Raw genomic sequence first — 26,848 nt, forward strand, 5'->3', positions numbered from 1 at the left:
TTCCCTATGGACTACCGTCTCACTTGTGGTACTGGATTCATGATTTCCTGTCTGAAACGTCACAATTTGCGGTAACTGACGGGACAACGCCTAGTGAAATGGAAGTGATGACTGTGATTCCGCAAGTAAAGTGATTTAGTTCTTCTGGCATTTCTCTAATATATATAAAGTATAAAAGTATAAATCAGTAAAAGTATAAATCAGAACATTTCTCTTCGATTTGTGACAGGTAATGCTGCCGTAGCAAAGAGCGTTGCAAAATGGCATTGAAAATATATCATCACGGTGCAAAACGTGACAATTGACCCTAAACAGTGAAATGTGTGAGGTTCTCCACATTAACACCAAATCAATTTCTTTAAAGTTGGCTTGTATGATAAATCAGTCACATTTAAAGGTTTTCGAATCAGATCAATATCTAGGAGCTACGATCACGAACAACTTAGTGGAACCGTCATATGGAAAATGAGGTGTCAGGTTAGAGGGGTGTTCTGAACACAATTTCGACACAATGCAGCTCAATAGACTGTGGCGAGGAAGGGGTAGGCTAGCAATAGAACAGTGTATCTCCATTGACTAGACACTCATTTATTTAACACATAAGTCAGGTATTACCCGAAAGGAACAATCAGTACAAATTACAAAATAATATTCTTTTCCTTTAAGTCATTCAAACATTTAAACAGGCGAATAGCAATCATTTAACTGAAAGCCTTTTAAGAAAGCAAGACTAGACAGTTTGAATGATGAGTTAAAATCATATTTAAATAGGCCCTGACGGAGCACATATTTTAAAACGAAATGCTTCCTTTAAGGAACCAGCGATCAAAATTAATTACATAATCCTCAACAACCATATTACATCCAAGACAGTTAAGATTAAACAGTAATATATAACATCAGAGAGCTGCAGTCCCAAGTTTTAAACAGCACGTTTCAGATTGACTGCACTGCAACAGTACAATACAAGTCCCTCAGAGGATCTCCCCACCCAGGAAGTTATTGCCGCAATCGACAAAATGTCGACGTCATTCCATGTACAGACCTAAAACAAACTAAAACTCTTAAGTTTGGTACGGTTAATTCCCTTTCAACATAACATACATCACAAGTCTAGCCCTAGGACGGCACCGACACCCCGCAATTTAGCACGCGAAAAACTACAGCGATGCACTCATCACGTATCCTTACAAAATCCAAGAACAGAGCCGAGCTCCAAATAGCGGAACATTTAACCACGCGCAGCGTGCTAGTTTTCGGGATGCTGATCTCGCCCTTAACCTCAACACCAGTTCAAATACTAGTCAGCCTACAATCTTGAACCGCTATACACATTCCTTCAGTTACTGCATAGAAAGCCAATGTGATAGGCAAACAGACCAGCATATGATAAAAGCTTAAGCAATTTCCTTACTAGACAATCCTTATGAATAGTAGCCGTAATTTTTTTTAAACGTGAGCACACCACAATCAAAGGACAAACAACGCCAATCATAAGGACAGTAGCACGTAAGCAAGTAGCAATGGTAACTTCTGCTTAGATTGGTTACAAATCAGCGCGTGATTTAACACACCATAGAACAGTCTTTCCAACATAACCATCAATACAATAGCAAATTACTTACACGTGTACCCCCCCTCCACCCCACGATTTCGATTCCCAAAGCCATAGACAAAACGTGGAGAACGTATCACTTAGACCAACATAATGGTGCTCCCTCTGTTACCCCAAATAACTGACTCCCTTAGTTGCACAGCAAAGAACCAGACCTAATGAAACAACCACAGTTTTCGCCTCTAAATTGTCACAGTACAAGTGAGACTCAATCGCAAATGTAATTTTACGTCACCAGTTCCCGTATAGTCAATACAAGCGCCTGATTTTCACCCGTTTATAACGGCAGGCAGCAACATCGTACGGAAAAGAGCGTGGACACAAGCTCTTACCAATTCTCTTCTCCGAAAGCAGCCACCGCAACTCTCAGGAACCACTGGGACATCGAATGCAAAAATCGTTACTCCTTCACGCAAATGACAGGACGCCCGCTTCCCGCTGCTTGGTAGGGCGCCTTCCGTTCAGAGCCAACTTGTATATCTCTACGCGATAGGTCCGGTCCCACACTTGCTGTGTCAACCCGACAACCGTCTTCCACCACGTCCCGGAGCACACCCCCCACAGGACCTCGCCTCGTTACTCCTCGCGTAGGCCCCAGAGGGCGCTGCTTACCGCCCTGACCGTGGCAGGGAAGATAAACCACCAGAGTGGCACTATCGGTATGAGCCGCCACTGCTCAGAAAATATTGTGGTGAAGAAAACCCAAAGACCACGCTTTATTGGTAGAAAACGTAGAAGATGCAACAAATCAATTACAGCAACCGGCTATGACACATTTGCTCGTCTTATTGCTGAGTATTCCTACGCGATAAGGGATACCTACGAGGTTGGACTGACGGAAGACATCGACAAATTTCAAAGAAGGGCAGTTCGTTTTGTATTACCACGAAATAAGGGAGATTGTTTCACGGATATGGTACACGACTTAGAATGGAAATCATTGACACGCAGGCGTTTTACATTGCGGTGAGGAGTATGCACTAAAGTCCAATCGTCAAGCTCCTCCGCTGAATGCCACGATATCTTGTTTACTCTGAAGTACATAGGAGACATGATCGTTGTAGAAGAGACATCAGCGCTTCCACAGTAAGGTTTAATTGGTCATTATTCCCACGCACGTTTTTGAGAGTCGAACGGTAGAGAAATAATGTGGCAGTGGCTAAAAGAACCCCCTGTCAACCACTTAATTGTTAATTGCAGAGTATTGATTTAGATGTGGATGCCGATGTCAAGCGAGGGATAGCAGGAAGGAAGGAGTGATCTAGGAATGGATAGGGGTGCAAAGTGCAAAATAAAAGATGAGAAGCTTGCAAAGTATTCCATATCCAGACGTATGTCTCCGTTCGTTTTATCGTAGGACGGAGAGAAGAGGAAAGAAAGTTTTCGGAACGAAGAATGCATTATAGGTAACGCGATATAAAAGTGTACGGTTTTATAGGTTTTCAGAGGATCTATAGAGGACAGTAAAGAAAGTATAAACCAAACTATAACGTATAGTTTCCGTGAGAACCGCTAGATTTGTTTATAACATTTAGGGAATATTTGTTTATAATATTTAGGGAGAATGGGTTGAAAGGGCAATTGAGGTGATAATGTAAGAGAGCCAAGACAGAGTGAGAGACAGAACTGAGGAGAAATTAACAAGGAATAAATGTAAGACAAAATCGTTCGCATAATTTTTGGTGACGGAGGGTGTGTTAATGGATGGAGGAGAGACATGTATTTGAAATAAAACAAAATACTTTTAAAGCATCCATCTGAAATGATTACTTTGGAAATATCTAGAACTGGTGTAAATGAAATAAAAATAGCATCGTTAACAATCGGTATACTCAAAAGAAATTAGTTTCAATTAAAAAGGCAACTCGAAGCAAAAGTAACTCAAATTTTATTTTAACTGTTGCCAAGTGATCTTTCACTGGCTCTCAGGGAGGAAAAGTGAAGAAAAAGACGATATAACAAAACGTTTCAAGGATTCTAAAATTATACTCAGAATCCCACATTATTTTGTATTTCTGTCATGCGTCTTAGCATAGAATCTGTAAACCGTCGGCTGTAATAACCTGAAAATGCAACTTCCTCCAAGGCTTCAAGAACGCAGTCCCAAAGAGCTGTAATTGGTTTCACTGCCAGTTCTCGGTTAATGTTCTAGCGACCTCAGCTCACATGTTTTCCATGGGGCTCATATCGGCAGCCCGTAGTGGCCAGTCCGAGACGTTCATGCCGATGACGAACAGCTGCTGCTGAACGAATGCAAACTTGTGAACGGGAGAACGGTCCTCTTGCAGTGTGAAGCCCCCTTCTCCGTAAAGCATTCGCGCTGACGGAAGTATCACATTTTCCAATACTGCTCGCTATCGAGAGTTCCCTCCAGCCTGTGAAGAATTCCGCTCCTCTCGCAGAAATCCATCCCCAGCAGGAAGCAGATAGCCGACCACTTCTTCTCGTCGTGGTTACAAATTCGCGTCGATGGCGTGTCCCTTGCGGCCTGTAAACGACTCTTGGAGTGTCGTTACTGGTGGAAAACACCTTCTCGTTAGTGAAATGACTTTTCCCACGATGCACTGAGCTCCACGAATGCCTTCCGGTATAACGTTGTCGTCGCTGACCTCTTGCTTCACGGCGGATCGTCGGGTGTGCTGTCCTGTGTCCCTCAGCCTTCGGCGAATAGCGTCACTGGAACCGGGGAAGTTGATCTCCTGCCACAAATGCTTCGCATTCGCTCTTTGACACTACTAGCTCCCTGTCGTCCTGCTGTTAGCTCTCTTCCTGCTTGAGCAATTAACTCTGTTGATAGTGTCTATTTCAAGGTGTATTGTGTGTATTGTGTATTATACTGGGGACCTAGAAAGGACGGAGAGGCTTCGACCCGCCGTAGCCCTCAGTGGTTCACAACCCCACAATAGGCCACAGCAGTCTACCTACCCCACCGCCGCCCCACACCGAACCCAGGGTCATTGTGCGGTTCGGCTCCCAATGGAACCCCCCGGGAACGTCTCATACCAGACGAGGTAATCCAAAATGTTTGCGTGGTAGAGTAATTATGGTGTACGTGTACGAGGAGACAGTGTTTGGGCAGTGTAACTGAGGCGGAATAAGATGAATCAGTCCGCATTCGCCGAGGTAGATGGAAAACCGCCTTAAGCGGAGCCGGAGGTGGTCAAAACCAAAAAATTACGATTTTTTTTTGCTGCCGAAAATTAATTGGAACATTCCACTTTAATGTAAACTCTGAATTATTGTTCTACTCGCCCTAGAAGTGGAGTTATTACGATTTTCCCCCACGCCTGCAAGGGAAATGGGCGGCCGCTGAATGCATCTAACACGCTCTCGTGACTTCCTGGCGAACTGCTTGGGATTTTCTCGACCTGTTACGCATACAGCGCCTTATGTTACGCATACAGTGAGTGTGCAAGGGTTGGCTACATTGTTTTCTGTGACAAATGAAGCGCTAAGAGCGCGGAACATCGTCTCTTTGCTGCTTGCCGTATCGAATTGGTTCAGTGTTGTGCCTGTTGTTGGTAGTATTATATTTCTTGTGTAAAGCGTTGTTCTGGTTACGATGCCACGTTTTAGTAACCGTATATATAAGAAAAGGAAGAACGTAGGGAAAAGAAAATTAACACTAATACCAAGTTGGTATTACTGAAACAGTGCGTTCTTCTGCTAAGCAACACATGGCCGGCCATAGCCCTGTGACATCTTCTAGCAAATACTACCTTGGGGATGGTGACTCCAAAGGTTTCAAGACTATAGAGGAACTGAAACCATATGGAAATGAATTTGTAGTTGAAACGTTGGAATGCATTGGGCATGTGCAAAAGCGTATGGGTGCACGGCTTCGAAGGCTCAAACAAACTTTGGGTTCAAGTAAGCTCAGTGATGGAAAGACAATAGGAGGGAGAGGCAGGCTTACTGATGAGGTGATTGAACGTCTACAGAGATACTATGGGTATGCTATAAGGCAAAATACTAGTAATGTTAGTGACATGCGAAAAGCAGTGTGGGCACTGTTCCTTCATACTGCCTCTTCCGATGAATACCCTCAACACAGCCTGTGCCCAAAAGATTCCTGGTGCAAATATAATGCAAAAAAGGACTATGATCACAAACATGGTTTGCCAGCAGCTGTGATAAATGCAATAAAACCAATTTTTCATGACTTAGCACAGCCAGAATTGTTACACAAATGTCTACACGGAAAGACGCAGAATCCTAATGAGAGCGTAAACAATTTGATTTGGAAAGTGATTACTAAAAGGGTGTTCGTAAGCATAAAAACACTGCACTTTGGCATTTATGATGCAATAGCAACTTACAACCAAGGGAACAGTGTGAAGTGTGAAGTTCTGAAGGCATTAGGATTTACAGCTGGGGTGAACACTGTACAAGCACTAAGAAATATTGACATAGAAAGGACAAGAGGAGCAGAAAGAAGAGAAAGGCATATGAAGTATGATGGAACAACAGGCCAAAAAAGAAGACAGAAGAGGAAGCTTTTGGAGGATGAAGAAGAAGACCCTTATAATGCATCCTATAGTGCAGGAATGTATTGAGACACTTTGATAGCCATTTCCCGTGAATTAGAATTTTTCGAATATAAGGAACATTTTCTCAAAATCCACTCAAGCTAGAGAGATGAAATTTTTATACAGCATTCCTAGTGGTCATACGTACATTGTAACACAGCCATTTGGCAATATGTTCAGTAGTTTCATTTCAGTTTAATTATAAAGCAATTATTCGTAAAAAATTTGGGTCATTAAAAAAAAATAATTGGAAGGAAACTAGAAAAGATACTCCAAAATCCCTCTGTCATAACTGCAATACTAAACCACTCCATATGCAAAAAAAATTCAAATTTTTCTATTTGGTAGTTTATTCATAAATGTTCCTCAAACTTAGTGATTTTAACATGGGCAGCATAGGCACCTCCGGCTCCCCTTAAAAACTATGGATAGGCTGCCAGGCACACCGGACATCGACGCTAATCCGCCGGGCGGATTCGTGCCAGGGACCGGCACCCCTTCCCTCTCGGGTAGCAGCGCGTAGACCGCGCAGCTAGCCGGGCGGGCTTCTTTCAAGGTAGTTCCTCGCAGTGGTGCATGACACGTCATACCTTCTGCCAGCTGCTCTGATGGAACATCCACCTTCTTCAGTAAGAGTGATGGCTCTATGTCGAGTTGATCTTTCCCAGTGAGCCATCGCAACAGACGGCCAGCTGTGCTGCTTGCTGCTCTTACGAGGTGTGGCTAGAAAAAAACCGGACTAGTACTGGTGAAACAATAAAACGAATGCAATAAGGCTGAAAGTCGCGTGGCCTGTCAAGTGACTCTCGCTCCGCCTACTACTCGAGTTTCATCTGCCTCCTGCACTCAGTCTGCCCGTGGCGTCTGTTTTAAGTAGTTGACGTTTTGTCTGTGCGTCGGAAAATGTTAAGTGTACAGAAAGAACAGCGTGTTAACATCAAATTTTGTTTCACACTAGGAAAATCTGCAAGTGAAACGTTTGTAATGTTACAACAAGTGTACGGCGATGATTGTTTATCGCGAACACAAGTGTTTGAGTGATTTAAACGATTTAAAGATGGCCGCGAAGATACCAGTGATGACACTCGCACTGGCAGACCATTGTCAGCAAAAACTGATGCAAACATTGAAAAAATCGGTAAACTTGTTCGACAAGATCGCCGTTAAACAATCAGAGCAGTGTATCAGTTAACAGGAGTTGACAAGGAAAGTGTTAGGCAGATTCTTTATGAAAGTTTCAACATGAACAAAGTGTGCGAGTGTCATCACTGGTGTCTTCGCGGCCATCTTGAAATCGTTTAAACCACTCAAACACTTGTGTTCGTGATAAACAATCATCGCCGTACACTAGTTGTAACATTACAAACGTTTCACTTGCAGATTTTCCTAGTTTGAAACAAAATTTGATGTTAACACGCTGTTCTTTCTGTACACTCAACATTTTCCGACGCACAGACAAAACGTCAACTACTTAAAACAGACGCCACGGGCAGACTGAGTGCAGGAGGCAGATGAAACTCGAGCAGTAGGCGGAGCGAGAGTCACTTGACAGGCCACGCGACTTTCAGCCTTATTGCATTCGTTTTATTGTTTCACCAGTACTAGTTCGGTTTTTTTTCTAGAAACACCTCGTATACTGATGCCAGGAGAGGAAGTTAACATGTCTACCTCTAAAGAAGCGGCAGAGCCATACGCTGCGGCCGTGCTGGCCCGTCCCAGGTGAGGGCCTGTTGGTCCACCACCACCGGCTCGCTCGCTTTGGTCTCACCACGGCACCAGGATGTAGCTGGACGGTCAGTCCATCAGCTACCCAGGCTGGCCGTAGCTCGTGAGCCGTGTATAGTACAGGCCCAAGCCGCAAAGCAGCGGTCACCCCCTTGATGGATCAGACGTTTCTCCGCCCTAGCCAATTCTGCAGTATAAACTAACGTAACTACAACTATTTTGCTATAACATGAGCAGCACGTCTACTTCTAAAGTTTCATTCAAATATTTAACGAAAGTTAAAGAATACACTCATGATAAATACAGGGCTATTACAAATGATTGAAGCGATTTCATAAATTCACCGTAGCTCCATTCATTGACATATGGTAACGGCACACTACAGATACGTAGAAAAACTCATAAAGTTTTGTTCGGCTGAAGCCGCACTTCAGGTTTCTGCCGTCAGAGCGCTCGAGAGCCCAGTGAGGCAAAATGGCGACAGGAGTCCAGAAAGCGTGTGTCGTGCTTGAAATGCACTCTCAGTCAGTCATAACAGTGCAACGACACTTCAGGACGAAGTTCAACAAAGATCCACCAACTGCTAACTCCATTCGGCGATGGTATGCGCAGTTTAAAGCTTCTGGATGCCTCTGTAAGGGGAAATCAACGGGTCGGCCTGCAGTGAGCGAAGAAACGGTTGAACGGGTGCGGGCAAGTTTCACGCGTAGCCCGCGGAAAATTGGCTCATGCCACAACTGGAGACCGACAGCGCCGACTTCATCTTTCAACAGGATGGTGCCCCACCGCACTTCCATCATGATGTTCGGCATTTCTTAAACAGGAGATTGGAAAACCGATGGATCGGTTGTGGTGGAGATCATGATCAGCAATTCATGTCATGGCCTCCACGCTCTCCCGACTTGACCCCATGCGATTTCTTTCTGTGGGGTTATGTGAAAGATTCAGTGTTTAAACCTCCTCTACCAAGAAACGTGCCAGAACTGCGAGCTCGCATCAACGATGCTTTCGAACTCATTGATGGGGACATGCTGCGCCGAGTGTGGGAGGAACGTGATTATCGGCTTGATGTCTGCCGAATCACTAAAGGGGCACATATCGAACATTTGTGAATGCCTAAAAAAACGTTTTGAGTTTCTGTATGTGTGTGCAAAGCATTGTGAAAATATCTCAAATAATAAAGTTATTGTAGAGCTGTGAAATCGCTTCAATCATTTGTAATAACCCTGTATATATATTTCGAGTAGCTAACAATCGCATGACGCTGGAAACTATTCTTTCTTGTAATTGTTCTGCATTAGATCTCTTCCTAATAAATGTGTATTATACCAAGATAACTAAGCGGATTTTAAAAGTAAGCAGTGTTGGTGGAAACCTTGCCAAATACTTGTGCATATGTAGTACCAGGTGGTTATAATTAAATTTTCCGTATTTAACACGTTACAACACGGAAACTAATTACCGCATGAGCACCAAATTAGGTAGTATTAATGTCCAGAGCATGCGCTGAATGATTTCCATGTGTTACAGCACCATCGTCCAGTTCCAACTACGGCCTCCAGGTGCCGCGATCAGTCATCCTGATTCATAGTCTCACACACCTCACCAGTTTCCGTGCACTTGTTGGCGCGTCTGCATCAGCTTGGACAAAAGGAGCAGGGCGTTATTGGTGAAGCCCTATTATCAAAACAACAGGAATGCTTCAGCTGTACTTGGAGAATATCGCGGGCTGAAAGGATTACGAAAGGGTACTCTTTCTTCACCTTCTGTGCGGAACATGATGAAGTTCGAATCAACTGGAGAACTGGGCGTCGGTCCGGAAAGAGACCGACGAACACCCCAGGTGGTTGATGTAATCGCTGTTGCTGTGGCAGGCAACGCTGCGCGCATTCCCCGATAGTCAGGTAGTGCTCGTGCTGTGTCACGACAGTTGAACGTTCCGTGGTCCACTGTACGTCTCAGATCTACTGGGTGTTTCAAAAATGACCGGTAAATTTGAAACGGCAATAAAAACTAAACGAGCAGCGATAGAAATACACCGTTTGTTGCAATATGCTTGGGACAATATGTACATTTTCAGGCGGACAAACTTTCGAAATTACAGTAGTTACAATTTTCAACAACAGATGGCGCTGCAAGTGATGTGAACGACATAGAAGACAACGCAGTCTGTGGGTGCGCCATTCTGTACGTCGTCTTTCTGCTGTAAGCGTGTGCTGTTCACAACGTGCAAGTGTGCTGTCACGTTCCCAGTCCGTTGAAATTTTTCAAACAGATCCTTCATTGTATCGCTTTTCGGTCCTTTGGTTACATTAAACCTCCGTTGAAAACTTCGTCTTGTTTCAACAACACCTTGTTCTAAGCGGTGGAATTCCAACACCAGAAAAATCCTCTGTTCTAAGGAATAAACCATGTTGTCTACAGCACACTTGCACGTTGTGAACAGCACACGCTTACAGCAGAAAGACGACGTACAGAATGGCGCACCCACAGACTGCGTTGTCTCCTATATCGTTCACATCACTTGCAGCGCCATCTGTTGTTGAAAATTGTAACTACTGTAATTTCGAAAGTTTGTCTGCCTGAAAATGTACTGTTGTCCCAAGCATATTGCAACAAACGGTGTATTTCTATCGCTGCTCGTTTAGTTTTTATTGCCGTTTCAAATATATCGGTCATTTTTGAAACACCCTGTAGATAGCTTATCTCAAGAACTCGCCCATCTAAAGACAGTATTCAGCGAAAATGGGTATTCCATCCGGCAGATTAACAGGACACTAACAGTTAAAACTAAGAAGCAGGAAGTGAATAAAGAGGAGAACATGCCGGAACAATCTTTAGCTTTTCTTCCTTTCGTTGGCAACACTTCGTTTAAAATAGCAAGAATCCTCCGAAAATTTCAGGTAAAAGTGGTTCTCCGCCCACCATCGAAGATTGCGGACCTTGTGGGATCAGTTAAGGACAATCTGTTACTGCGAAAGGCCGGAATTTACAAGATACCGTGCCAATGTGGTATGGCTTACATAGGTCAAACCACACGCACCGTGAAAGAACGCTGCACTGAACATCAACGCTACACCCGCCTTTTGCAGCCAAGCAAGTCCGCTATTGCTGAACATTGTATTTCTACTGGACATTCAATGGAGTATGAGAAAACAATTATTTTGTCCACAGCAACGTCTTTCTGGGACTCCATTATTAAAGAATCCGTAGAAATACGACTGGCGGAAAATCTGTTAAACCGTGACAGCGGCTACCAGCTGGACAGTGCATGGAATCCCATCATCTCCACGATTTGCTCAAATCGAAGACGACAGAGTGCGTCGACGGCCGTGGCAAACAACAACGCAGAGGGCGACTGAGTTCCGCTATTCCACCAGCGAGGGCGCTGCCGGCGGGCAGTGTTGGTTCAACTATCAAGTTTTCGACGCATGCGCAGAATAGTTACAGTACGCTACATATTGCGGAGCGGAGGACGTTATCGCCAGTCTGCGACGGCTCACCTGAAGATGACTGGCAGGTGCCCAGTTGAAATATCGTGCGAAGTATTGAACGACGACCGGCTGCAAGCCCGAAATTTGTTTGAACATTCTCAAATGGTATACGTACAAGATCCATAACCTACAGCAGCTTGCTCCATAAGACGCACAACGACGTGTTGACTTCGCTCTCAATTTTCTCGCAAGGACTGAAGTTGACAAGGGCTGGCCCTGGACCATCCTAAGGAAAGATGAAGTTCATTTATCTCTGACGGCTGAGGTGAACACACAGAATTTCCGAGTGTGGGGATTTTCACTGTGCATGAAGTTCCTCTGTATGGTGAACCTTTCACCGTATAGAGTGGCTTCACGGCTACGTTCACCATTGGCCCGTTCAAATGGTACAAATGGCTCCAAGCACTATGGGACTTAACATCTGAGGTCATAATTGCCCTAGACTTAGAACTACTTAATCCTAACTAACCTAAGGACATCACACACATCCATGTCCGAGGTAGGATTCGAACCTGCGACCGTAGCAGCAGCGCGGTTCCGGACTGAAACGCCTAGAACCGCTAGGCCACAGCGGCCGGCTCATTGGCCCATTTTTTCCTGTACAAGCTGGCACTCAAAGACCAAACACGTGCAGCGTGACTGGCGAGCGTTATTGCGATATGCTTCGCCACCGAGCGGGGTGGCGCAGTGGTTAGACACTGGACTCGCATTCGGGAGGACGACGGTTCACTCCCGCGTCCGGCCATCCTGATTTAGGTTTTCCGTGATTTCCCTAAATCATTTCAGGCAAATGCCGGGATGGTTCCTCTGAAAGGGCACGGCCGACTTCCTTCCCAATCGTTCCCTACTCCGATGAGACCGATGACCACGCTGTCTGGTCTCCTTCCCCAAAACCAACCAACCAACCTATGCTTCGCCAGCATTTCATACCCGCCCTACAGTAGAGAGACGCATTGAAGTCAACAGTTTTCATGCAGGATGGGGCCCCACTGCAATCACCCGTGAAGTTCACCTGCTTCTCCGAAACACATTAGGAAACTATTGAATTATCAGTCGGTCTTTTCCTAGTGCTTTGCCGGCACGGTCACCTGACCTCACTCCCTGTGATTTCTGTTTATGGGGCTACCTAAAGGACAGGGTTTACCAGGGGAACATTCACACAAGTGCTGATATGTAGCGCAGAATATTAAGAGAGAGGGCCAGGATACCTACGGGCATTCTCCTTTCTGCTGTGCAGGATGAAATCCTGCGCTTTCAGACTCTTCAGGACACCGATCGGCGCCATATTGAGTCCCTTTTGTAACAGTAATGTACCGGTATGTAATAGTATGATGTACTGTAGCAGCACATTAAAAGTGTTTCAACTGAATTCATTCCGCATTATTTCTCTTCTCCATGTCCTTGATATTAATGCTACCAAGTTTGGTGGTCGTACCGTAATAAGTTTGCGTCTTATATCGTATTAAATAGGGAACGTTTAACTACAACCACCTAGTAATTAATTCACATTTTGAGCACTTATAAAGTGTAATCAATGTCTCTGAGGCAATAAGTGCTGCATGACGGAAATTACGTTCTGCTGAGGCACTTCATTTACATCGTAATCAAACAAGATTACTCTGTAATTCACAGTTAAATTTTCCGTAAAGGTTTCGCAGGACACTTCAATTTCTCGACAGTTCTACTCACGTACGAAGCTCGAGAAAAACATCAAAGTCTTTATGTGCGAGTTCTCATTTCCCTTATGTTATTACAGTTATAATATCATCCTTTGTACAGCGGTGACTGTTCGCATTCGGAGGAGGAAGATAGCAGTTGAAAAGCGTGGGAATAACGGGCCGTAGTAAAAAGGCAGTTGTTTTAACATTGAGTCCCCAACTCGTCCCACCTCCCCCCTCCAAACTCAAGGAAAAATAAGAAAAGCATCCACGAAATTCTATCCCATAATTCTCTCTGCTACAAAATCAACTGCCTTCTTTCAACGCTTTCGACGTCCTGGTGTCAGGTAATGATCGCACAGTGGTGAGCCAAATTCCAGAAGAGATCGAGAAACCGTAATGCTGGCAATCTCCTTAGAAGACTTCTTGGGTCTTTTAATGGTTGTGTCAATAACCCAACATCTGTTTCACCTTCACCACAACATGAGATGTTTTCCAGTTACGTTGTTTATATTTGCAACCCCTAAGACTTTTGTTACATCTATAACCCTCAAATTCGTTTTACTTATCGATTTTTCGAAGAAACGAAACCCTTTTCATAAAAATGTGGAGAACCTTACACATTTAATTGTTTTGGGTCAACTGTCTCGGTTTGCAACGCGAAGACATATTTTCTAAATAATTTTGCAACTCGCTTTGCTCTTCTCACGAGTTTACAATACCGCGGAAATACCTGCCACAAATCTAACAGAGACATTCTGATTGGCTGCTAAGTAGTGAATCTATCACAAATAGCAGCAGGTCGACATCACTTTACTTACGGAATTACACTCATCGCTTCCATTTCACTAGGCGTTGTCCCGTGAGCTACTGCAAAATGCGACCTTTCGGACACGACATCAAGAATCCAGTCATACAACAGAGACGACAGTGAATTGGAAAGCAAAGTGGTTGGAAGCTGCTTAAGAGGAATCATATAAGAAGCCTTTCTGGACCTCTATAAGTAAGGAATCAATTTGAGAGCCCCTGTACGCAGTACGTCATGCGAATAAAGTGACAGCTCTGCCTCACAAGAGTGATTCTTTCCAAATACACGCTGGTTTGATGTCAGCAGGTAATATACCGGGTTATTACAAATGATTGAAGCGATTTCACAGCTCTACAATAACTTTATTATTTGAGATATTTTCACAATGCTTTGCACTCACATACAAAAACTCAAAAAGTTTTTTTAGGCATTCACAAATGTTTGATATGTGCCCCTTTAGTGATTCGGCAGATGTCAAGCCGATTATCAAGTTCCTCCCACACTCAGCGCAGCATGTCCCCATCAATGAGTTCGAAAGCATTGTTGATGCGATCTCGCAGTTCTGGCACGTTTCTTGGTAGAGGAGGTTTAAACACTGAATCTTTCACATCACTATGCGTGAAACTTGCCCGCACGCGTTCAACCGTTTCTTCGCTCACTGCTGGCCGACCCGTTGATTTCCCCTTACAGAGGCATCCAGAAGCTTTAAACTGCGCATACCATCGCCGAATGGAGTTAGCAGTTGGTGGATCTTTGTTGAACTTCGTCCTGAAGTGTCGTTGCAGTGTTATGACTGACTGATGTGAGTGCATTTCAAGCACGACATACGCTTTCTCGGCTCCTGTCGCCATTTTGTCTCACTGCGCTCTCGAGCGCTCTGGCGGCAGAAACCTGAAGTGCGGCTTCAGCCGAACAAAACTTTATGAGTTTTTCTACGTATCTGTAGTGTATCGTGACCATATGTCAATGAATGGAGCTACAGGGAATTTATGAAATCGCTTCAATCATTTGTAATAGCCCTGTACTTCGGGGTATTTCATAATGTTGAAACAAAGTATTTTTTCACACGTCCTGCTATAATTTGATGTCGATTAAATGAGTCTGTAACAAAGTGGTTTACGTTTATTTTATGTCGTATGTATTTCAGGTGGACTGTACAACTTTCCATACTTCTCCCTCACCATAAATACTAGAAGACTCCCTATGAAGTCGTATGAAGGGTAAATAAGCTACTGCATCGTTGATGCACAAGATCAACTTCTAAATTGTTTGCCTACTCAAGAGATACATCACCTGTAGAAACGTAATGGTCCTGTAACGACTATGATAGGGTCATGACGACATAGTCGAACATGACTGGTGACGCTCTGATAATTTTGTTACTTCCTGGAATGACAGAGAATTGTCTTGCAATATTCACTTGATAAATTCTGAATAAATTCCACTTTGGTGTATCATCGACTTAACAAATACATGTTTGCACACAGGGGAGCTGCTTTCACGCAGCAGCTACAATTAATCTCGTTGTCTACATTGCGGATTATCTGTATCTTCCATCACAAGGGCAACAAGGAAGCGATGAAAAGTAAGCAACACAAAATACTGCGGAACTGTAACTGAAAACAAACAAATCTGTGAATGAAATCGTAGCACTGAATGCTCTGTTAACTGTATTTCTTGAAGCATTTACTCACATACTCACATTGTCGTATATACATTGTATTGTCTAGTAAAACTACTTGTGTTGACAAAAGACTTCATGTATAATTAAGATAGTCAATTGTTATATGCTTTTATGATGAGACACTAGTTATCTTAGTGTATTGCATATTAATAGCGTTTCCCGTTAGGTTACTGATCAGAATAGACACAAATATCAGAGAAACCGTCAACAACATATTCCACTTCGTTATCGAAAACCGTCTGATAATGAGCGGGTAGTTTTTAGATGCCACGCATATAGCGACTTGCTGATTCTGAGTTAAGCTACGTTGAAAGTCAGTCGCCAAAACAATACAAACGAAAGAAAGCAAAAACTAACTTTCTTGGCGATTGACCCATAAGGGGTGACAAAGATAAACACATGCAGCTGCCAATTTACAAGACATGAGGTAGGCGTGTTTGCAAACCAAGCTGCTTGGTGCTGTCTTCCAGGTCGCATTTGTTACTCTGCGATTGCAAGGTATCTCATTTATTGGCAACAAATGTAAGCTGTGAAGAATTCAGCTCTGTGAAGCAGTTCGTCACAAGCCAGATGTATATCGCTAACAATACATTCTGTGGACGTATAGAGGCCATCGTGTGAGATAATGTTTGTTATTGCTTACTCATTATTTCCTCTTCATGAAGTTACCGTATTGTACTTCAAATCGCCATTGAGCGAGGTAGCGTAGCGGCTAGCACACTGGACTCTCATTCGGGAGGACGACGGTTCAATCCCGTGTCAGGCCATCCAGATTTAGGTTTTTCAGTGATTTCCCTTAATCGCTCCAGGCAAATGCCGGGATTGTTCCTTCGAAAGGGCTCTTCCGACTTCCTTCCTCATCCTTTCCTAATCCGATGACATCGCTGTCTGGTCTCCTCCCCCATAACAACCCAATCCTTCAAACCGCCATCGGGCTGCACTGATTTACATTTCCAGTGACCTCCTCGAATCGGTTACGGCAAATGCCAGGATGAATTATTTGAAAGGACACAGACGGCTTCCTTCTCAATCAATCCCAGTTCCAGATTCTGGTTTACAGGGCACAGGTATTTCGAATTGCCTCCATTGCTTTCCGCCGGCCGAAGTGGCCGTGCGGTTAAAGGCGCTGCAGTCTGGAACCGCAAGACCGCTCCGGTCGCAGGTTCGAATCCTGCCTCGGGCATGGATGTTTGTGATGTCCTTAGGTTAGTTAGGTTTAACTAGTTCTAAGTTCTAGGGGACTAATGACCTCAGAAGTTGAGTCCCATAGTGCTCAGAGCCATTTGAACCATTGCTTTCATCCTTTTATTAAACACAAACAAAACACGATGTCACAAAAGTTAGTCTTTACTTCATTTCAGTATCTTTTTTCTAAGGCATAAACGATGCTCCTCATAGCATCAAAAATTAGAAATATTCAGGTTGGCATGCCACAAGCTGAACTACAAATTGAACGAAGTAAGACCATGGTTTAAATGCACTTATAGCGACATACCCTACAAAATCGTCACGGAGCAGGCTGAAACATAGTATTATATCATACGTAACGTTACATAAAGTTATACTTGCTAATCGAGTGTGGAAATGTCCACTGGAGATCATAGGCTCTATGCCCTATTCGTCGCGATCACTTGGGCGGATGCTAGTTTGTATCAAGTGGCCGCTGGCTGAAGGCACTGAAATTGGTCTTACCGCGACAGACACCTGCGAGCCCTTCCACAAACGTTCAAAAATGTCTCTGAGCACTATGGGACTTAACTGCTGTGGTCATCAGTCCCCTAGAACTTAGAACTACTTAAACCTAACTAACCTAAGGACATCACACACATCCATGCCCGAGGCAGGATTCCAACCTGCGACCGTAGCGGTCACGCGGTTCCAGACTGTAGCGCCTAGAACCGCACGGCCACTCCGGCCGGCCACAAACGTTTCTACTAGTTTTTTTCTACTACTGTCTGATTAGAAAATGGACGAAACTGTCTCTGACCTACTGTCTGATGTTGCTAGAAGGCAGACGGAATATGGCTTGAAAAAGAGAGGAAATGGATGGATTTCATATCACGGCTTTGTGATCATACTGCATGACGTTGACTACTAGAATAGTTTATTCACAACAACAGCTCAAGTGGAAGTCATCACTTCTCGTACCGTGTGCTGGATGCCCCATTATGAAAAAACCTGAAATGGGTAAGCTGTGGGTTGGATTTCAGCTGGGGATACCAGTTTTTAACAGCCATGAACATACCCCCTTCAGCTCCAGTAACGCCAAGTACAAAACGAAGAACTGTGCCACTTTTGCAAATCGACATTAAACATGTCCATTCTGAGTGGATCAGGGTTGGATTAGTTTTGGCTGTCAGAGGCGGAAGTCGCTGATTTCAGAAAATGGCTCTGAGCACTATGGGACTCAACTTCTGAAGTCATTAGTCCCCTAGAACTTAGAACTAGTTAAACCTAACTAACCTAAGGACATCACACACATCCATGCCCGAGGCAGGATTCGAACCTGCGACCGTAGCGGTCTCGCGGTTCCAGACTGCAGCCCCTAGAACCGCACGACCACTGCGGCCGGCCTGATCTCAGAAACTCTATCTGTAGTAAGTTGTATTCCACTAGTATTGTTCTTTTAGTTCACGAAGGAGTTGTCATGTACAGTCATAGGGCCTTCATTTCAAGTGACCTTGTGATGTTTATTGGAACTGGACTGGTATTCGAGATCCAATTTTAATTTTTATCTGGGTCTGAACCCTTCGAGATGATACTGTAATCACATTTCGTTGTTTCCTCGTGATGCCATACTCCTCCAGGTCTCTACGAACGGTGCGGTCCTAACTACAAGCGAAAGGGAATTTGATAATAGACACCTCTTCGTATAAGGTCAACAACGACAATATGCGCAGCGTTGGAGACCCAGGCGTCACAGAAATATTCTTTGCGATACCTCTAGCCGAACATGTGCCCATATCAGAGCTGGTGAAGAAGCAATAAATATATAATGTTTATTCGCAGCTATAACACAATAGCAGAAAGTGATGGGTTTGAATCCCCGCCTGGCAAAAATCATTTGTGTCGTGGTTTCAGGTTCTAGTATCACGCTACTAGTGAATATATTTAATATCTGACATTTGACTGTACTTAGTTAGTAACTCATATAGGTACTTGGTTCTACTCCCGGTCATCACTACAAATTTACTTCATGGGATTTCACACTCGTGATTTGCACTTTATTAAATACCTTTCGTTGTTACTTCTCGGCGCCAATAAAAACTTAATGGGGTTCCCAGTGCAATGCTAAACGTTTTGTCATTTATTTCCAGGTTCGGACATTCGGCCTTGTCAACTAATACTGGTGAAAACTTCTATGTCTCACGCCTCATTGTGCCTAGTCGACTCTCGACCAGACACACAAGCTTTTTTTGGTTAACAGTCGGTTCAAATTCAGATCACGAGCAAAAACTTGTAATGTCATTTAATGTGTTGATGAGACTTCTGAAGTGTCACTTATTCTAATGAAATTCAATTTAAAAGCGTTAGGGACAGTCTCATCTCGAATATTGTGTTTTCGAATATTTTTTGTATGACGGTTTTGGTTTGTATCTGAACTGACTGCCAAAATGAGAAGTGTGCTCTAGTAGTCTCCTGTGGTATCCATTTTATATGGTAAAGGGTTTAGAGGAGCTGCGACACAGCCATGCTATGTTGGTTGGATAAAGCCTACACATTGGAATTCAGGGGTGGTCCGGCTTTTGTGCTGTCGTGTGTACAAGTTTTAAACGTAAAAATCCTGGCACTATGAGCAAAGGCAGTTGTTACTGAATGTTTCTGTGGTTATTTTTTTAATATCCTTTCCTTTCAGATGAGAGTACTGTGATATCATTTTTATTACTTGTTTTGGCCTTGTTCCAGTAGCGTCAATGGACCGTTACATTGTATACAACTAAGGCGTCCACTTGCATTATTTGTGCTGTGGCGTTGGACCCAGCTAACTTTAAAAATCTTATGAGATTAATTACAGTTACGTATTGTGTACATAAACACTAAAAATGGTTCAAATGGCTCTGAGCGCTATGGGACTTAACTTCTGAGGTCATCAGTCCCCTAGAACTTAGAACTACGTAAACCTAACTAACCTAAGGACATCACACACATCCATGCCCGAGGCAGGATTCGAACCTGCAACCGTAGCGGTCGCGCGGTTCCACACTGTAGCGCCTAGAACCGCTGGGCCACCCCGTCCAGGCCATAAACACTGTAAGTGGCTGTTTAGGTTCTTATATTGGTAACGCCGCCGCTACGTAGCGCTCTGTATGAAAATCACTGGCTGTGCTGTGTGCAGCCTGTGGCTAGTTTGCATTGTTGTCTGCCATTGTAGTGTTGGGCAGCGGCAGCTGGAAGTGAACAGCGCGTAGCGTTGCGCAGTTGGAGGTGAGCTGCCAGCAGTGGTGGATGTGAGGAGATACAGAGCGCTACGTAGCGGCGGCGTTTCCAATATAAGAACCTAAACAGCCACTTACATAGCCCCCATGCTCCCCACAAAAAATTTTACAAAATATTTTTGGGCAGTGGCCAATAATGATTTGAAAAAAAAAAATTTCATAATTATAATAACAAAGATATCCAATGCACACACTTATTGATACAATGTTGGTCAAAAGCTAAAATTTGCTGATCATTCATCATAATAGTAATTACAGTTTTTGTTTTTCCAAAGTCTCATTAGTAAAAGAAATTGCACACAGAAGTAGTGGATTTCCATGCAGTCAAGAGTCAGCACTGTCTTTCCGTTGGAAGGACAACACTACTTCTTCAAGACTGCATGGAAATCCACTGAGGTCTCCACAGTACATCGATGTTGTCGCCAGTGGTCGGCGGAAGGTGCACGTGCCCGTCGACCTGGGACCGGACCGCAGCGACGCACGGATGCACGCCAAGACCGTAGGATCCTACGCAGTGTCGTAGGGGACCGCACCTCCACTTCCCAGCAAATTAGGGACACTGTTGCTCCTGGGGTATCGGCGAGGACCACTCGCAACCGTCTCCATGAAGCTGGGCTACGGTCCCGCACACCGTTAGGCCGTCTTCCGCTCACGCCCCAACATCGTGCAGCCCGCCTCCAGTGGTGTCGCGACAGGCGTGAATGGAGGGACGAATGGAGACGTGTCGTCTTCAGCGATGAGAGCCGCTTCTGCCTTGGTGCCAATGATGGTCGTATGCGTGTTTGGCGCCGTGCAGGTGAGCGCCACAATCAGGACTGCATACGACCGAGGCACACAGGGCCAACACCCGGCATCATGGTGTGGGGAGCGATCTCCTACACTGGCCGTACACCACTGGTGATCGTCGAGGGGACACCGAATAGTGCACGGTACATCCAAACCGTCATCGAACCCATCGTTCTACCATTCCTAGACCAGCAAGGGAACTTGCTGTTCCAACAGGACAATGCACGTCCGCATGTATCCCGTGCCACCCAACGTGCTCTAGAAGGTGTAAGTCAACTACCCTGGCCAGCAAGATCTCCGGATCTGTCCCCCATTGAGCATGTTTGGGACTGGATGAAGCATCGTCTCACGCGGTCTGCACGTCCAGCACGAACGCTGGTCCAACTGAGGCGCCAGGTGGAAATGGCATGGCAAGCCGTTCCACAGGACTACATCCAGCATCTCTACGATCGTCTCCATGGGAGAATAGCAGCCTGCATTGCTGCGAAAGGTGGATATACACTGTACTAGTGCCGACATTGTGCATGCTCTGTTGCCTGTGTCTATGTGCCTGTCGTTCTGTCAGTGTGATCATGTGATGTATCTGACCCCAGGAATGTGTCAATAAAGTTTCCCCTTCCTGGGACAATGAATTCACGGTGTTCTTATTTCAATTTCCAGGAGTGTATTTTGTAAAATTTTTTGTGGGGGACATGGGGGCTATGTAAGTGGCTGTTTAGGTTCTTATATTGGTAACGCCGCCGCTACGTAGCGCTCTGTATGAAAATCACTGGCTGTGCTGTGTGCAGCCTGTGGCTAGTTTGCATTGTTGTCTGTCATTGTAGTGTTGGCCAGCGGCAGCTGGATGTGAACAGCGCGTAGCGTTGCGCAGTTGGAGGTGAGCCGCCAGCAGTGGTGGATGTGAGGAGAGAGATGGCGGAGTTTTGTAATTTGTCATGAACTGCTATATATATTATGACTATTAAGGTAAATAAATTGTTTGTTCTCTATTAATATCTTTCATTTGCTAACTATCCCTATCAGTAGTTACTGCCTTCCGTAGTTTGAATCTTTTATTTAGCTGGCAATAGTGGCTCTCGCTGTATTGCAGTAGTTCGAGTAATGAAGATTTTTGTGAGGTAAGTGATTTCTGAAAGGTATAGTTTAATGTTACTCAGGGCCATTCTTTTGCAGGGATCTTTGATAGTCAGATTGCGTTGCGCTAAAAAATATTGTGTGTCAGTTTAAGCATAGTCTTGTACAATTGTTCTAAGGGGACGTTTCAACACTAATTGTGGTGGTAAAGATTTCATTGATAGTTCAAATGAAGACTTAATTTTTCTGTGTTTCAAATTTTTATGTAATTCCTTGAGTAATTGATAATTGTTTTAAAAGACGGCACTTATTGCACCCAGTTCCCTCCTCTATATATAACAGAAGGAGCGCTTTTTGTTTCTTTTGTTAGAAATCTCCTCATGAAGTTGGATTCCTTACTTAATATTCAGTCTGTGTCCAGCCTAAGTTGTTTTTCAGTAATTATGTTTGACATTGGTAACATTCAACTTTTATCCGCAGTGAGGGAATGGGTAATGTAAGAAGTAGCTTCCATACACAATGCACTACTTTCGTTTCATAACACAGTTTCCAAATGGTCTGTTGATGCAAATGAAATTATTCGAAGCGGGGGGGAAATAACACGATTCAGACACCTAATTTTCTGCACAAGACGTAACTGAATCAAAATAAAACAATTAAAACACCGACGTGAAGACATGGATCACATTTCATAACCACTGTGAGACAAAATCTGATTCCAGATTTGTAACCTAGACATCAGTAGCCACCGCCCAACCATGTTCAAAAAATATCCCATAAACACGATTTGCATGCTTAAAGAATCGACACTGTGTGACGTATTTTCCTTATATTTCAAAAAACCGAGCGGTATCACAAACTCACATTCAGAAAAATTAAAAATATAGTAACTAATAACTACGAGACATTTATTAAGACGTGTAGGTCGCTTGGATTTCGAACAATGTCATCACGACTCACAATGTTAAAAGAATTTGCGTCAGCTGAACACTGATATCTGTGCAAGAACCAGGAGAAACACAGTGTGTGGCGTATGCTGTGCGTGTGTAGTTGCCAGTGCTTTCATGTGAAAAGGGTTTCTCGATGATAACAATGATTTCGGCGTAAACTGAAACCATGATAACAGTGTCAGAGACTATAGTCTTCAATGGTAAATAAATGAACACACTGAATACACAAACCTTACAATTTATTTGTACTCGAACATACAACAACTTCAAATTCTGAAAAGAGTTTGACGTTAATCCCTCGATGAGTCGAAGAATTGTAAGGCCTAAAACATAAGACGTGCATTTCTCGCAGTACGAATTTACATCGATGAGGACTAGAAGTTTTCTTTTTTCCGTCATTTGTCTTCAGACTGGCTTGATTCGGTCAGCAACGAATTCTTCTTTCGTTATATTCTCTTCACCTCACAGTAGCACTTGCACAATACGTCTGTCTCTCCCTACAGCTTTCTCCCTCTGCAGCATACTCTAGTACCACGGAAATTATTCCCCAGTGTCTGAACACATTTCCTATCACTCAGTCCGTTCTTCTCGTCTTTGTTTTCCATCCACTCTTGTCTTCGCCAGCTTTGCGGAGAAGCCACTCATAGCTTTTCTTATCAGTTCACCTAACTTTCAACTTTCTTCTATGGCACCACTCCCGATTCCATTCTCTTCCACTTTTCGTACAGTCCATTATTCGTAATCTTACAGTATTGTACTCCAAACTTACATTCTGAGAAACGTCATCCTAAAATAATGCCTACATTTGACACTAACAGACATCTCTGCCTCCTTGGTGTTTTCAACATTTCGGATGCCAAACTAGTTTTGTTCATCATTCTACGGTATCCAGAATGAGATTTTCACTCTGCAGCGGAGTGTGCGCTGATATGAAACTTCCTGAAAGATTAAAAATGTGTGCCGGACCGAGACTCGAACTCGGGTTTTTTTAAATATAAGGAAAATACCTCACACAGTGCCGATTCTTTAAGCATGCAATTCATGTGTATGAGATATTTTTTGAACATGGCTGGCGTAAGTGTGAAAATGCTAGAATATAAACAAAATTATCACTATAATAACACAATGAAATGTGAAGACAATTCCATTGCCAAATACACTCCTGGAAATGGAAAAAAGAACACATTGACACCGGTGTGTCAGACCCACCATACTTGCTCCGGGCACTACGAGAGGGCTGTACAAGCAATGATCACACGCACGGCACAGCGGACACACCAGGAACCGCGGTGTTGGCCATCGAATGGCGCTAGCTGCGCAGCATTTGTGCACCGCCGCCGTCAGTGTCAGCCAGTTTGCCGTGGCATACGGAGCTCCACCGCAGTCTTTAACACTGGTAGCATGCCGCGACAGCGTGGACGTGAACCGTATGTGCAGTTGATGGACTTTGAGCGAGGCCGTATAGTGGGCATGCGGGAGGCCGGGTGGACGTACCGCCGAATTGCTCAACACGTGGGGCGTGAGGTCTCCACAGTACATCGATGTTGTCGCCAGTGGTCGGCGGAAGGTGAACGTGCCCGTCGACCTGGGACCGGACCGCAGCGACGCACAGATACACGACAAGACCGTAGGATCCTACGCAGTGCCGTAGGGGACCGCACCGCCACTTCCCAGCAAATTAGGGACACTGTTGCTCCTGGGGTATCGGCGAGGACCATTCGCAACCGTCTCCATGAAGCTGGGATACGGTCCCGCACACCGTTAGGCCGTCTTCCGCTCACGCTCCAACATCGTGCAGCCCGCCTCCAGTGGTGTCGCGACAGGCGTGAATGGAGGGACGAATGGAGACGTGTCGTCTTCAGCGATGAGAGTCGCTTCTGCCTTGGTGCCAATGATGGTCGTATGCGTGTTTGGCGCCGTGCAGGTGAGCGCCACAATCAGGACTGCATACGACCGAGGCACACAGGGCCAACACCCGGCATCATGGTGTGGGGAGCGATCTCCTACACTGGCCGTACACCACTGGTGATCGTCGACGGGACACTGAATAGTGCACGGTACATCCAAACCGTCATCGAACCCATCGTTCTACCATTCCTAGACCGGCAAGGGAACTTGCTGTTCCAACAGGACAATGCACGTCCGCATGTATCCCGTGCCACCCAACGTGCTCTAGAAGGTGTAAGTCAACTACCCTGGCCAGCAAGATCTCCGGATTTGTCCCCCATTGAGCATGTTTGGGACTGGATGAAGCGTCGTCTCACGCGGTCTGCACGTCCAGCACGACCGCTGGTCCAACTGAGGCGCCAGGTGGAAATGGCATGACAAGCCGTTCCACAGGACTACATCCAGCATCTCTACGATCGTCTCCATGGGAGAATAACAGCCTGCATTGCTGCGAAAGGTGGAATACACTGTACTAGTGCCGACATTGTGCATGCTCTGTTGCCTGTGTCTATGTGCCTGTCGTTCTGTCAGTGTGATCATGTGATGTATCTGACCCCAGGAATGTGTCAATAAAGTTTCCCCTTCCTGGGACAATGAATTTACGGTGTTCTTATTTCAATTTCGATGAGTGTATATCGGGCGGTGGCTACTGATGTCTAGGCTACGAATCTGGAATCAGATTTTGTCTCACAGTGGTTATGAAATGTGATCCATGTCTTCACGTCGGTGTTTTAATTGTTTTATTTTGATTCAACTACGTCTTGTGCAGAAAATTAGGTGTCTGAATCGTGTTATTTCCCCCCCGCTTCGAATAATTTCATTTGTATCAACAGACCATTTGGAAACTGTGTTATGAAACGAAAGTAGTGCACTGTGTATGGAAGCTACTTCTTACATTACCCATTCCCTCACTGCGGATAAAGTTGAATGTTACCAATGTCAAACATAATTACCGAAAAACAACTTCGGCTGGAAACAGACTGAATATTAAGGGGCTCCGGAACGCCCTATACTTGCAATGTTAAAATAACGCTTATAAATTACATCTTTCCTCACAAAGTATTTGAGGTAGGAAGTTGAACTTTTTACAGATTATTTATTGGAATATGGGCTACAACTTAACACAGGGATTTTACAAAATTTTAGTTCAGTTATTAAAGATGATTTTTTTTCAATTGTAATGAAAATTCACAACATTTTCTGTTGCAATTTTTTATTTATATATTCAAAAATATACAGTTTTTTGGAAAAAGGCTGTGTTAAATTATGCAGAAGCTACTGTGTAACATTTACTGAAAGTTTGAAACAAATATGTTTGGAAGATCCTTAGAAAACATGTAATTAGTATGAGAAAATAAAAGTTTTGGGAATCGAGCGAGAAAGATTGGATTAACTTTTTAGTGCATTCCAGGTCCATAGGATGGATTATCTTCATCCTCTGCAAACTCCTTCTTCAGCTTCCTCTTGTTCCTCCTCCTGTTTACTCTTGCTTGTATTTCTAGACTCTTTACATCCCTGTCTGCAGCCCGAAGGCGTTCCTTGTCTAAAGCAAGCATTGCTCGTACCATGTTAGAACCTATCTTCATTCCCATATTTCTAAATACCTTGCACCTTACAATGTTGCCATCATTGAAAGTCGCAACAGCAACTTTACTTTTACTCATTATTATACTTCAACAAATCAGAGACTCAAGAAACAGAATTAATTACGAATATTTTCGAGATAACGACAGAGTAAATAAACATGAAACAATCGACAATCACACCAGCGATATATATTGAACCATCACAGGTTAGCCACAACACATACTTTATCTCACATCACTAAAATGTACCTGATGAACACGGACGTTAATAATAACACCATTTGACAGCAGTTTAACAGCGCCAAAGTGGGTCACGCCCATGTAGAACACATTTCAAAAGAAATTTAAAAATAGTTGTAGTCTTCGGAATTGAATAAATTATATATCTATTAAAAGGTAATTGTCTGCAGATTCAGAAAACGCAAAAAAGTAAAAATTGAACTTTTCATGATTTTTGAGCCTTCCCGGAGTCCCTTAAGTAAGGAATCCCGAGTTAGAGTCTCGGTCCGGCACACAGTTTTAATCTGTCAGGAAGTTCCATTCTACGGTATATTAT

Source organism: Schistocerca cancellata, chromosome 1, assembly GCF_023864275.1.
Source record: "Schistocerca cancellata isolate TAMUIC-IGC-003103 chromosome 1, iqSchCanc2.1, whole genome shotgun sequence".
NCBI classification, from domain to species: domain Eukaryota; kingdom Metazoa; phylum Arthropoda; class Insecta; order Orthoptera; family Acrididae; genus Schistocerca; species Schistocerca cancellata.